This window comes from Sturnus vulgaris, chromosome 14 (genome assembly GCF_052056855.1).
Source record: "Sturnus vulgaris isolate bStuVul1 chromosome 14, bStuVul1.hap1, whole genome shotgun sequence".
In the NCBI taxonomy this organism is placed as follows: Eukaryota; Metazoa; Chordata; class Aves; order Passeriformes; family Sturnidae; genus Sturnus; species Sturnus vulgaris.
Window position 1 is genome coordinate 14673493 of NC_142256.1, and position 15478 is coordinate 14688970.

The 15478-nt window shown below is 38.3% G+C and overlaps 1 long non-coding RNA gene across 7 annotated transcripts in view; it reads left to right on the forward strand.

Moving 5' to 3' along the window:
- Nucleotides 1-15478, forward strand: part of LOC148222159 (uncharacterized) — a 163447-nt gene that overhangs the window by 137599 nt on the left and 10370 nt on the right. The window lies entirely within an intron of this gene.

Sequence of the window (15478 nt, forward strand, 5' to 3'; positions counted from 1 at the left end):
ACAAGCAGACAAAAATTGCTTGCTGGAGATAATTACCCACTCATGTACAATTCAGAAGAACAAATGGCTCTTTCATTAAATTCTTGATTCAGCACACATATTTTCTTGCACTTCGTTCTTAAATGTAGCACATCGAATATGTATTTTTAAGCTGTGAAACAAATTTAGATTAAATTATACCAAGGTGAATTCTGTTAAGTTCTTCAGGACTTGTTGATCTGTCCATTTAGTCATATGCAGGTAAAAATTTGAGTCTCTTAATGTAGCATTCATGCTGATGCACAGGAAGAAAGCAAACGTTGTGCTAGGAAATTACCCTTTTAAATGATGTAGCTGTATAGTGAAATACCTGTTTTCCAGACCTTTTCAGTCTTTATATTGCCTATAATCACTAAATATGCAATTTGGTTTTTACCTTACATTTCCAAATTTCAACTTCATTGTTGCTTAGACTACAGGCGTGAAGAATCTTCTGAAAACATCCTCTCTTGGTTAGTAAGTCTCCCATCCCAGGCTTGGTGTGGGAGTCTCCCATCTCCCAAAGGAGAGCATTTTCAACACAGTCCCCATCCTATCATCTGTGTCCACATTTAACCCCTGCTGAGATACTTTTGGTTGCCCACAGAATCCACAGTAGACTTAAGTCTAACTAATCCATGCATATCCAATATTATTATTGCTTTTTAGCACACTTTCTCAGCTCCTTCATTTGTCATTTTTTATGATCACCTGACAAAGTTTTCACTAGGATAGATCCAGCTCTGCTATTTTTTAGTATCCTCAAACCTTCCGTTGTCTGCCTTGCTGTCTGCAATAATAGTTTACTAAGTACAAATCCGTTTTCATTTGCTTATAGCAAAATGATTTAAATGTGATAAAAAAAAGAAGACTGACACTAACGAGAGGGATTTTTATAGCATTGAGAAAGCTGGGATTGCCACTTGTGATTGATATGTGTAGAGCTTCACACCACACAGTTCTGCTTTCTTCAATCACCATGCCAATTATTATACTAAAATGTTAGTAATACAGTCAGCAACTCGTATACAGCTGCTGATTTCTCAAGTTAGCAAAGAAAATGCAGGTAATTCTAAAAGACTACAGTTTTAGAAGATTAATTTGTCACTGCCTGTTGAGAAAAAATGGAGAAACCACTCAGAGATGCAGAAATAGGCCAATTTTGTAATAGCTGCAGATGTTCATTACAATTTGTATCATGAGAATTTTGTTCAAACTCTGTTCGTATCACAGCTAAAAGACTGTTATGAAAGTGTTATAGGAATTATTCTATTTTCTGTTCACTTTTAATCTTTGTAGCAGTAATGAGTCATCACAGAATTTCAGTCTTCAGTACATTGCCAGTTTCACAATCACATCAAAATGCTTAACAGAAAGAGAAACTATGCAAGTTGAATCCCTTTTCATGAAAAACTTTTAAGAGATTATTGGTCTGTTCATGATAAGCTGTATTTCTAGGGCTCTTCCTGATGCAACATTTTCTAATCATAGCTATGAGGTAGATTGCCACGGACTCCCAGACAGAAGATGTGTGAAATATCATTAGGAGTTTTTAATGTGTATAATAAGTCATATCATCCATCAAATGTATGCTTGTTAAAACATCATGATGGATAAATTACCACCTTATTCATGGTAAATCACACATACAGTTTCAACAATAACAACATTGGTTCTGTTTCCAGCCTGTAAGGGGCAAAATTACACAGACAATCAACAGTGCACACCTTTGTTGGGCACACAGGACCTGGTGATGTGTGACGAGTCCATATAATTCCCAGATCCTGGAAGTACACAAGCTACCCATTGGAAAAGACTTGGCAAGTCTTATTCCAGATATACAAATTAATTCCTGATCCAGGATATGTGTCAGATAAGGTTGGCCATTTCCCTACCAGAGCAATGAGGATTTATTTTTATTCTTGCTAAATTGCGTTGACCTCCCAGTAGTAATGTTCAATATGTGTAATTGTATTTGTCTCCTGAAGGATGGGCTAATGGAAACCATGCCTGTGATAAATATGTTCAGTCCAATTTGCCATTTACAGATGATATGGTGACTTGTCAACTTTGCAAAAGAAGCGTAAAATGATGCCCCACTCAAAGCAGCAGTAGGTAAACTCATTTTCCACAGGCTTAGGTGATAACTCAAAATGCAAGGCAAGGTGAGCTACCATCAGTAGTTCCTAGGGATATGTGTATCTTATTTATATTGTTTCTCTTGTTTTATACTTTGTACAGCCCAAAATCTGTTATTTAACTACATAAATCACTTTATACACTCTATCAAAATAAAAAGATCATGCAAAAATTGCAGCTTTATAATGGACTAATTTTATCTTTAATTTTAATATTTAATTTAACCAGACAATAGGTTCTTACAAGTGTTTTAACATTAACTTTCTTTTATTTTTAATGTACAAAGATGAGGTTTAGTCATTCTCATTTGAGCATCCTTTCTCTCTGAATTTGGGTGTCATGAAAAATCACTTTTCTTGGATGGCTCCTGCAAGCCACTGAAGAAAGAGTGAGAAATGGTGTGGAGGTTGCCTTAGGAAGCAGAGTAGCACCCGGATCTGACTTTTTCCATATGAACTTTCCTTGGCGATTGCAATCAGGAGAAAATCTGAATATTTCCCTGGATTTTTGATTCTCTTGTCTTTGGTATGGAATAATTTCCTATATGTTTAAGAGCATTCAGAATTTCTCTCAGTAGTAGGAAATTTAGGCTGAGGAACTTTAGGAAATTTAGCCCCTACTTGTAAACCTTACCAGTTCATTCTGTTCCATCTACAAATCCGCTTGCTGTAATCTGTAAGCGAAGATTCCTGGATACATCACTGAAAGTTGTATTAATGTTAGTGTTTAGAAGAGGCTGGTTCAGCCCACATGGAATGCTCCCTTCCTGTCAGTCACTGGCCTGTGCCATTTGTCCCTGAGCTTACTGATGCCATTTCTCTACTGCTGGTTGGTGACTTGCCCACTTTGTATAAGGACATGCTGACGTAATAAATTTTCAATACTGTTTTATTAAATTATTTTCATTTACATATACTAAGTAGTTTCTGTGATTTTTTAAAAAATCTCCGTGTTTAAATGGGGAAAGCATAACAGGAATTGCAGAGCAACAATCCACTGGATTGTTTCAGAACTGCATTTACCCTGCTCATCATTTCCATCACATAGTCACTTTCACACTTCCTGAGTAGCTACTCAAGGAAGGCAAAATTAAAAGCAAAAATCCACATTCCATCACTGCTAATAAGAATGGCCATCATTTTCATTTTAATTTCAAAGAGTCATCTGAAGAATGGAGCCTGGTGTAGCAAGGCTTAGTACAGATACACAAGCAGACACAGACCTTACTTCATCATGCAGATGATTGTTACTCATACTGAAAAATCATTAAATTAACTGAAAAGGACAATATTTCACAGCATAAATGAAACTGTAAAAGGATTCTCTCATCTGTCCTTTAAAATAAAAAAATTAAAAGACAACCCAAGTGATACTGTATCACAGTATCAGGGCTGATTATTTCAGGGCAGTGTAAGTTAATGCATGAAGAGAACAGCAGCTTTCATGTTGTTAGTTTAAGTGTTAATGGACAGATTCATTTCATTGATAACAGAAAGAAATCCAGTCCCATAAAAATATGAGGCGAAATTCTCTATCCATATTAAAATGAATTTCAGACCATTGCTCACAGTTGCTATGGAGTATTTAAAGGAAGAGGAGATGTTTTATTCAGTGCTGGCACAGCTTATCAACAGCATGTGTCACTAGCAAGGGGAGCCTGCTGTACTCCATCAAAGGCTGGGGCAGTCTATAAAAACATTCAAGGAACTGGGAGAAGCAGCAGACTCTGTTCCAGCTAAGAGAGACAGCAGCTGTGTGCCAGGATGTCGTACTTCCTGCTGTAACAAGTAACAATAGTGAGCATAAATTAAGGAGGTGGAATGGGAAGTGAGGGAGAAAGAGTAGCTGAACAATTTAGTGACAGTAATTTGCAAATTGTTTAACTGCTTGGCACATCCCAGAGCCAACAGGGCTGGATCCAACTTGAATATCCCTTCCTGAACATTGCCATAGTTCTGCTGTTGGTTGGGATGGAGAACCTGACAAATAGTCTTAGGAAGCTGAGCCTGTGAAAAAAGGGACACAAGGGTGCCTCATTCAGACAGTGCTATATTCAGGAACAGTGAATTGTTTCTGGATGGGTCTCCAATCACTTGACCCATGGCTGAGAACAAAAATTCATTTCACACAGGTCAGATGAGAGCCAGCAGATAGAGGTGACCTTCAGGTACTCAATTTGGTTTGTCCCTCTGGGTTGGAACTGAACAGCCTCACATCATGCTGCCAGTTCTCTGACTCACACAGTTCTCTGTTGGCCTTCTTTTTTTTTCCCAAACCTTGTGCTTTGGTTCTGTAAAATCTCTGAAGTGACATAAGGAAAAGAATTCAGCTTCAAGCTTAATTTGTGTTTTTAGACAGCAAACTTCAGAAGGGGAACAATTCTTCCCTAAAGTATTTGTACCTTCCAACCAGCAGTGAGGCCCCCAAGGAACAATAGAATCTTGAAAAGCAGGCAGTGATGCTGAGAAAGAAACACAGCCATGGGATGTCACCACACAGATTTACAGATCCCCAGCAGGATCACCCTTCCAGGGTACTCAGGAGCTTCTATTTAAAGTTACCCTGCCCAACGTGATTATGTCCACCCAGAAGAAAACAGGGCAAACAGCAGCTGTCCACTGTGGAGAGAAATTGCCTTTCCATATGTGTTGGGATTTCTTTCTTCTTGAACTTGCCAAGAAGGACATATAAAATAAATAATTCATTGTATGGAGCAAGATCTCTCACTCAAGACCCAAGTATGGGTACTCAAGCTAATTTCCACGGCCTCCTGTAAAATTCCATAGAACTTGAGTTTCACTCCCAAAGGATCTGTGTTCTCAAGGGTCAGCATTTGCTTGCAGAGTCATTTCAAGTTTGCCAGGTGATGTTTCAGCTCCTTTAATTTCCTCCCCTTTACTTCAGAGCATTTTTATTGCTACCTTTCCAGTATAACATTCTATCAGCCTCATAGAGAATATTTTGAAGTATTTGGCCTCCCACAGTTGTACAAAATTCCCTAGCAAATCCCCTACTCTTTTAGAAGAAAGTATAATTGCACTATGTCTCCTTTTCTTTTCCAAAGCTGAGTGGGATTTACAATAATACAAGTAGAGCATCAAAGGAAATAAAACCTATTTGTCAGTTTTTAGCTAGCAAAAGAGAAGCACCCACCCACCTCATCCATGTGGGTGTTCTTGGCCTGTAGCAACAAGGTACATGCTTTAAAATAAGATTGGAACAATAAAGCTTGGGAATCATTCAGCTGAAATCACCAGCCTGCATACACTTGGCAGATTAAAACTCTGGAAAATTTCAGGCTGACATTTAGAATGAAGTGAAATTGTTTAAAGTACATTTAGCAGTAACTTTTCTATAGCCTCATCTCTTCATCTCCCTAGCACGGAGCCGACGGCAGCGCTCGGCCTCTGCACTGTCTGTCTGGATGGTGCCAGTCTGAATGGACAATATACACTGCACATGCACTGTGGTCATTCACGAGGCTGCAGAGACACCTGGCAGGAACTTTGCAGAGGTCAGGTTGATTAACCTTTTAAAATCATAGCTGAAAGATATTTTGCTGTATCCCATGCTGGAAAACCATCTCTGGTTCCTGCCCGACTCACCTCTGTGTTAACCCCTAGACTGTGTTAACCTTTAAGGTGTCTCAATCCCTAGTTTAACATAATGCTGCTGCACTGAAAACTACCGTTATGCTGTGCTTAGTACAAGCTGTGGCTAAGGCTCAGGAAGCAATTACTTAATCTTTACTAGAACTATAAATTTTCTCTTCAGTTTTTTTGGAGTAGATGTATCAAACCAGTTATTGGTTTTGTCTTGGTGTTGCAAGGCAGCCATAAATGCCAAGAACTTGTTTTCCATGATTCCACAGTACTTTGTGCAGTAGCAGCACAAAATTGGCCCAGCTCTAACTAAGTTTTCTTTCCCTGTTTTATGCTAATGCCAAAGTTTCTAGTTTCAGTGACATATCCCCTTTGGAAAGTGGTAGTAGAAGGCTCATTTTCTCATCTGTGCAATTGGTTTCACTCCCCATCTTTGTCCACTCAAGTTTTGATAATCTTTGATAGAGGGGAGAGAGAGAGAGATAGTATAATACTATGGTCTTTCTTCCTTTCTGTTCCTGTAAAGACAGACAATCAAGGAATATACTCATTTAGGAAAAGCAAGCTTCAAAACTGCTGATTCTTGCATACAGCTGAAAGAGGTTATGGAACTCATTTCATATGAAATAAAAATTTTTATTCAGAACTTACAAGTTTTTGATTTTTATTTTTAATGGATAGAAAGTTTCTGACTCATTTCTATCTGTTAGAGAACCCAGCCTCCATTTTCCTGATTTGTACAGAACCATACCACTTCGTAACAAGTGCTATGCTAATCCCTACTCCAGACCAGCTAAGAGTTGTTCCATTCCCCTTATTTTACCCAAATTCTTACTCAGTTGTTTGGCTGATGCAATTTTTATATTCATATTCTACAAACCTAGATCATTTGTATTCTCAGACAAGGAGAGCTTTCAGGATGCTAATTGTGTCGTATAATACCTAGCCAAGAGGGCAGTGACTTCCTTATGGATTGGAGTCATGACTTAAGAAAAAATGTTAAATAATAACAACAATCCAATACACCGAACTAAGTAAAAAGTGTTATTTCTTTAACTGTCCTGCTCACCTCTTTGTGTGTTCCAGTGATTTTGAAAGTACATGGAGAAAGGTCTCTGTGGGAGATGTTTGTCTCACACTCTCAGTTAGCTACCTAAGGAAAGGATTGCTGTCTGGAGAGTCTGTTCTGTCTGCCTTGATTAGATGTAGAAAGCTGCTTAACTTGGAAACAAGTAATGGTGGTTGAGATATATTGCAATGAGAGTGGGAGCAAATCAACTTACAAAGAACAGTCTTAGCAATATGTGGAGAATAATGGGATTTCATTTCTTGCCCGTTGCAAGTGCAGTATCCTACAGTCACTCACTGAAGCTGGAAGTGGCCTGGATGGAACTAGCCCAGCTGCTTTATACAGCATTAGCTTCCACATAAGGATTCTGTATCATGCAAGTGTTTTCCCTTCAGTGGGAGGCAGAACCGAGAGATAGGGTGGGAGATGAACACCACCTGGCATTTCATAGCACAGTCATCACAGGAATGATAAAACCTACTCACAGGATGCTGTGGCATTAGCATCCTCCTCCCAGACACAAACAGAATTTCCAGGAGCTGAAATCAGCTCATAGCCTGAGCCTGTATGAATGTGCTGCAGTGACATTTGGGCAGGTCACGTTCTCAGATCCCTGGCAGCTGGATCACCATGGAATAGCCCTGCCTTGGGGCACAGCCTGGCTCACTGCAGAAGGCTTTAGTGATCTGTGTGAGGCAAGCAGGTGGCCTTGCTGTCCTGTTACATACTCACCATGTGCTCTCACAGGGCAGCTGGCCTTCCAGGCTCCATAGCTGTGGTAGTTTGCCTTTAGAAAAAGGAAGCTTTTAGCTATCCAAAGGAATCATTCCTGTGTCATATCCTAAGACCCACTTCAGTGGATTTTGGTTGTTTTACAGTAAGTCACATGTAGCTTCTGTTCACCTCATGAACAGTATTGACTTGATTCCACTAAACAGAGTGAAGTGAGCCCTCAGATATTAATTGTAATGTGCTGGAGCTTATTTTTAGAAGATTAGAGTACTTAATGTAGGAGAGCTCTGTCGTTCTAGCAACTGCATGTGTACCTATCCTCAAGAGCAAATCATTGCAGTCAAACCTCATCAACTACCAATAAATAATTTATCTTATTTTCCACTATGATGATATACATAAAATAGTACTTACCTACTTTTGGAAATACAACTATATAATCCTTCATTCAGTCCTTGTTCTTAATGGGCAGAATTTTAGTGAATACCTGTAACTACAGGTAATTTTGCAGCTCAGAGAAAAAGTCAGATAAATAAAGAAATAGCTCACACTCCACTAATCCTGTGGAAAGACTCCTATTGACATCAGTAGGAATTCTACAAGGGTTTGAAAGTTTAATCCCATTGTACCCCCTTTTTCCACGTACTCATATCTGTAATCTCCTCTGTTAAGTACAGTTCACCTTGTACATGATAATAAATCCCTATATAAGGGTGAGAAGAATCTGTTCATGTATAGGAACAAGCTGATGACAGAAGCCTGTTACGGTTTCACAGAATTATGGTGGCAAAAAATCTACAGACACTCCCAGAAATTAGAATTTCGCAAGATTTTCTTCCACTTTAAACCAGAATACTAAACCAGAATACTGTGTTCCTTAAAGATATGAGAAAAATTAGGAAAGCTCTTGGGCATTGCCTCACTAGAGAGTCTATCAGGAGCAAGTTAAGTGAATTTGTTTCTTGAAAAGCTAACCAGGATTTTGGGGGGGGGGGGGTGTCCTTTCTTTAATATTACACAGGGAAGCACTCAGAAGGTCTTTAGAACCTTTGTTCAAATGAGATATAAGACAGCATCAAATTAGGTGTGAGCTGGAATGCATGCCTGAAATATATATGATATTTGTTTGGAAGTGTATTTCAGTTTCAAGACATCTGCAAATCTAGAGCTGCCTCTTTCCTAGCAGACTGTGAATAGAAAAACTAGGAAACCTTCAACATGTCTTAACTTTATAAACAGGAATTTGGTGCTTTTCTCCAATTATCTTTATTTTATTTTCTTTTATTTTTCTCTCTAACCATCTGCAGCCTCAGTGAGATCTTTGCCTTCCAAAGCCTGGTAAATTCACATTTGATAAAGAAGCACGTAGGCTGAGCACCAAAGCTGCAACAGGTCTTTGCTGTGCTTTCCCTGGCAGCAAAGCCACACTAAATAATTCTCATGCTGTCCTGTTCCCTTTTCCATTCTGCTTCTTGCTTTTCCACCTCCTCTAGGTTACTTTCCCATCACATTCATTTGTTTGTAGGGCTTTGTCTGTAGGATTTGAAAATTAGGATTAAGAAGAAAATATTGCAGGATTTGGGGGTTTTTCATCGTCTCTGTCAAAGATCTAGTTTACAGCTTGTTCCTTAAAAGCTAAAATAGTCTTGCTTAGAGGTCAGTCCTACAAACAGTTGCATCACTCTAGCAAAGGGAGAAGAAAAGGACAGTGGTGAGCAGCAGTGGCCAAGCAAGGCCAAATACTTCCAGCACTGGCCTTCACAACCAGCAAAACCCTGATGTGACACTATGACTAAAGCACGAGGCCAAAGACAATTAACAGCTGAGTAAGTTATGTGTAACTTTGCAGACTGCAAGTTGTCCTGCAGGACCCACTGAAGTGTAAAGAGGAGTGGGTTTACCCCATTTTTTTATGTCACATGCACTGCTTACTGCTTAGGCCTGGTTAAGGACAGATGCATCTTCCCGTGGGTAACTGACATGCTATAAATCAATATTTGGTCTGTCCTGTTCATCTGCCATATCCTAAATTCTGTTTAAATCAGTGTAAACCCTGATAAAGATCCAGCAACTCATTTTTAAACTTATTTTCGTCTTTTAAATTAAGGGTTTTTTGTATCCTATTTAAAATCCTCCACACGCTTTCTCCAGTTCTCCATACACTACAGACTTATCTGCTGCACACACTCTCCAGTGATTGAAAATGCTGTGCTTTTCACTCCCAGAGCAGCCAAGTCAAGCTGATAAACATGCTTCTCTTCTCCCATGTGTCAGTTTGCAGTGTGCTGAACTTACATTTTCATTAACTTGACTTTAACAAAACTTTTCTCAATTCTCCAGGGATAGCTGTTCCCCAGTGTAACTGCTGAGAGCTCCACTGAAGTCAGACAACTTATGACAATTGCTACCAGCTGAGGTCTGGCCTGAGAGCGCTGGGTTGTGTCTGACACATCAATTCCTCATGAAGCAAGGTTCATTCTAGACTGCTGTCCTTTCACTGGGCAGCTTTCTGCATAAGGATTGCATGGTTTCACCAAATATGAGTCGATTAGAGTGTTTTTCAGCAGAATATCTGCAGCTATTTCTGCAGAAAGTTCTTTGAAAGCAGTTTTCATTGAAAGGGAAAACAGAAAGACAACCTCATTGTTTTGAAATGTAATTTTGTTGCTGAATTATTTATTGCCCCTTCTGCTTCTGTTGCCTCAGGTGTTCTTTCAAGTGAAATGCCCTTAAAGCTGATCACATCAATGCCACTCTGTCTCTTTCCTCTCACTTTTCCATAGTACTACATTTCCTTTTTTTCTTACATCTGCTAAGAGAGCTATGGCATATCAATTGCAGAGCCTACAGCTTAACAAAGTTACTGTGCTAGACAGCTTCGAGTTTCAGGAATGCGTCAAAGGTTTTCTCCTTCCCTTTTGTCCTTTCGGAGCAATACTGGCAAAGATTCTGTGGTTGTTTCTTCCTTTTAGTTACACTACAGGATTCTGATTATCAGATAAATTTATAATCTCATTAGACTCCCACCCCTATCTCTTTCAATTTGGTAAATGTCATGTTGTTTGACCTGTGACTTACCAGCATGCTTGCATATTATGTTTAAAAGTCAAGTTCAGAAATCACCACTTTACTTTATACTAAATATTTAACTCATGTCCTTGGCAATAAGACAAAACCCTAACCATGGATTTAAAAACAGCCTTCAAAATCAGAAACCATTATCTACAAAAATGGTTTATTCTCGGTTCAGCCATCTATAATTACTGTACAATATCAAGCATCTGTCTATTCTATTTATATTGCCAAGATGAAATTATAACCATGGTTTTTTTCACTTTATTTCTAGACTGAGAACTAGCATTATCCACAATATTTGCAAAAGTAATCACTCTTAGCCATTTAATGGTATTAGTTTTTCATTTTCACTGAGGCTTCAAAATCTCTTTCCATATTAAATTTACTACCAGTTCCCAAATAAAAATATTTTCTAGGTATAACTATACAATGTTCTTATTGTATAAATGGAGCAGCAAGATTAGTACCACTTGATTAACATCAGTAGCATTAACATAGAATTTTATACTGAAAAAAGAAGGGAATAAGGCTCCTGATGCAAGTCTCTTCACCAGGGTCCTACTGAACAGTGAGGGTTGCAGTGCTCAGCTCAGCCAATAACTGGAAACACATTCACTGCATGCTGGCTCAGACTGTAGAACCAGGCACATATTCCTCATATGAACAATTCCATTGCCATCAATGAGATAATTTATATAAACTAAATTCACATATAGCTGTATGTTTTCAGTCTTGTGCTGTATAAAATCACATAAGTGTGGCTGTAGAAATGAGAGGGAGTTCTGCGTTTTGGTCATAGATTAACTCTGCTGCTTTTTCCAAAATCTCCTCTTCCACTCTGGCCATTTTATTTCAATTGATGTGACATTTCTTTCATGTCTTACATCCATTTCCCGATGTTTTTAATTTCTGAGGCTCAGCCTTGTCCCTCTCTATCCCCTTAGTCTAAGAAGTAGCAAACTGGAAGTAAGCTCTTTGATATCATCTTCTTTTCTCAATCATGTGAAAAGACACAAAATGCCTTGACATTCCTGACCTGCCTGTCCCAGAAAAATCCTTTCTTGAGTACTGAGACTCTGGGTGACAAGGTGTCTCATAGATTTTGCCACCTGTAAGCCACCTTGCTGAGAGTGGGTGGGGTGGCACTGAGCTCTTTCAGAATGAGGAGTGTTTTTCCACTCCGTGTGTATAGAATGACACAACACTCCTTGCCAGCACCAAAACAAAATAACAGCAGCTGAAATATTTCTAATAAGCTGAAGAGGTTAATTTTTCCTTCAGTATTATCAGCTGCTTTTGGTGGGATATTAAAATCCAAACCATACCTACATCTTACAAATTCAACAGCATCAGAGGAACTGGTGGCAGAAGTTTATTGACTACTGGTATCAGCACCCTCCATGTGAAATCCAACCCAGCCACTGTAATGTATTCCTTTCTGAGCACAAGTACTCTCAGTGCATTATCTGCTTGTGCCAACCAGCTCCTTGTAGCAGGATTTCAGATACCATAAAAGGTATAAGATACACAAGGAAACTAAGCTGCACCAAGATCTACATAGATCTCCTTGTAGAACAGGTCTTAAAGACTTGGGGTTTCCTCAGTTGTGTCTTTTTCCTTTTGGTGATGGGAAATAAGGATCAACATCCAAGATTCAAAACAAAAATAAAAAATTGAAAATTCTACTTTTAGAGTTAGAATTCATTTTTGTTTTAATGCCCAGACTTGAAAAACAATTATTTTTAAAATAATATAGATTGATTATTTTTGCTCCTCTGCTGATATTTATGGGAATTTTTTCAGCACAAATTAGCTAATCTGAGACTGAAAAAGAGTGAAGACTGAAGACTGAAAGTGGATATGCAAAATTCAGGCTAAAAATCTTGATAAATTGTTGGCAGTGTGGTTATTTAGTCTCCTCAGTTTCAGCAGTCTCAGTACTGGAGACTACTACTAGCAGCAGAATTTTACTGTGTTTTTATTAAGTTCCAGTAATTTTAACTGTGCTAGTACAAGACTTTCAGGTAAAGTTAGGGAAAAATTTGAAATATAAATATTACAGTAGGGAATAATGAAGAAGTAAAGATCAAATTCTGTGCTGGAACACAGGCCTCTAAGATTCGGGAGGGGGAGAAAGGTTATTTAGCAGCTCATTTTCTTCAGTTAATTTTAGGTTGTCACTTTTTTCGGGCATTAGAAGTGAGCAGATGGTACAGATATTTTGCCCACTTTTATCATCGCTAACTTTTTCATTTTGAATATTCATATAGCCTCATTGTCATGGAAATGCACACACAGGAAACTTTAAATCAGCCCAACCATGTATGTGCTTTTGTAAACCTCTGTTTTCCTTATTTAGCTTTAAAATTAGCCTGTTTTTTCATTAACCTACGTAAATTTAACATTTAGTGTTTTAAGAAAACTTGGTGAGCAAGTGTTGGCTATATTGAATTAATTTTGGAGTACAAATACTGGGGGACAGAAGCTTTGGAAATGGATTTAGCAAAGGCAATAGAGTGGTCTCAGAAAATTCCGTTAGACCGTAAAACATTTACAAAGGTTTTGGCTATTCCTCAGAACCATTAAATATTTATGTAGGGTCAGCATCTCCCTTCAGTAAACTGATCAAAGTAAGATCAATGATGACCTTTCCTCTGATGCAAGGGTCCCTTGATGAAAGTTCCTCTGATCCCTTATCATATCACACAAAATTCCTAGAGATGTAAAATGGAGACAAGATCTACAAGGAAGATGAAGAAGGCAAACAATAGTAGCACATAAATTTGGAGAATCTGTTCTTTAGAGTGCAGTGTGTCTAGGGAGGACCTGCTTTCCCTGCAGTGGTCGTGTGACCAGACAGGTCCCTGGACAGGGAAACTCAGTGGCCAGAGAAGGACTGAGCTCCTGCAGTGACCCCAGCAGAGCAGAACTGCGGTTCTGTCCCGATCCACTCCCAATGCACCAGAATGAAAAATGTGTTTGTGTGTGTGTGTGTGTGTGTGTGTGTGTGTGTGTGTGTGTGTGTAGAAATGATTCTCCTGATAAAGCCAGGGCAGAAGGAACGCCACAGAGGAAAGTGGAGATGCTGTGAAGGCCAAAGTTTTCCTCATTTTCTCCTCTGTGCACAGCTATTCTTAGTGCTTCTCCTTTTAAAAAGAAACCAGCAAAACAAACAAAAACATGGAATGGCTGCTCTCAAGTTGGACCATCTTCATTCAGTGCAATTTTCAGGTTGTTGGGAATATGAGGGAGTCTGGTTTAATTTTCAACTTTTCTGTTTTTTTAATTCCTGTACTAGTCTTGTCTCCTGAAGGATGTTTTTGAATCATCAACCAAAAATTGCTGATGTTTTACAGTCTCTCTCATCACAATGCCAAATCACATTCTGAATAGCCCTTAATCTCAATTTTAGTTGAAATCACATTTCTGGAGTTAAAATACTTGAAAAAGTCTGCTTATGTTAACTGTCAAACTTTTCTGCTTCTATAGCAGATGGTAACTGTGACCTTGAAATTAGCGAGGAGATAAATAATTTGAAGGTACAGATTGAGTGATTTATGGGCTTCCCCTTTTCATTTCAGTGCTATTACAGACTCACTTGAGGTCACTGCTGGAACCTAGATGAGTGTTACAAAGGTTTTTGACAAAGCAGAGTATGGACTCTGCAATTGTATCTTGCCAGTGCCTCTAGAAGTGTTATTTGGATAAAATTTAAACCAAAACTACTGGCTCTGAAATTATAAATTAGCTGCTCAGAACTCACCTGTAAGTATGATGAATAGTACAAGAATCTCCTTGCTCCTACATTTCTTGTCTCTTAGTAAAATCTCTGAACAAGTAGCAGTTAATCTAAATGAAATTTGGTCATTTGGGGTAGTGCATGAGATGTTAAAATACAGAAGAAATGGGTATGTGTACCTATGACCCACAGCCTAATCTTACTTCAGTCTATTTCCAAATGTACTATAATTTTCTAGTCTGATTATATATACAATTACAGATTTTTAACATTTCTGGATATTCAGTCTGGCTATCTAATTTTCTTTGATTCCTTTAAAAAAGGTATATTCTTCTAATTGCAGCCAGAAATACTGCTTTACTTTGTACTCAAGACAGTAATCTCAGTTTTCTCTTCTATTCCTGTGTATCTACATTGTAAAATTTTAAAATATGTTTATACTGCACTTAAAATCTCCTTCTGAACACTTGGGATAGGATTTAAGCAGGAGCTAATAAAATTATTGGAAATCACTTGGGCATGAATTCCTGCACACTCCAGTTAGTCCTCTTAAGATCCTCTCTGGTCTTAGCTGAAATTTCAGGCATATTACTGAGTCTGTAGGTTTGGACAAATTATCTCTCTTTTTCAGAAATCTGCAATTGCTGTGAATGAGCACCAGGATTGTAACATTGCATAACCTCTGTGCTATATTACTGGCCTTTCTTAAAATCTAAATAACTAAGAAAATAGAAATTTTCAGCAAAATTATCAAATATCCTTCTCAATTCTAAGACATGCTTTTGAAAAAGTACTTTTGAGAGACTATTTTGATCTGATACTTCATTTTAATGTAGGTATAATTTCTGGGTATTTAGTAGCCTAACAATGAGAGAATGAAAAGAAGTCAGCAGTAGAACCTAGGTCAGCTTCATGAAATTTCTCCTCTTTTCTACTTCAGCTAGAGGACAGACTCCCAGATCTATGGCATTTAATTCCTTTCATTATTGCAGTTTAAGTGTGCTTACATGTTTTACATATCTGTGAAGTCATCTTTTTTCTAGCTGTAAAAGTTCTTTTATACCAACCTGTGAATTGAGAAATCTCTCCTCTATCCTATGTTCT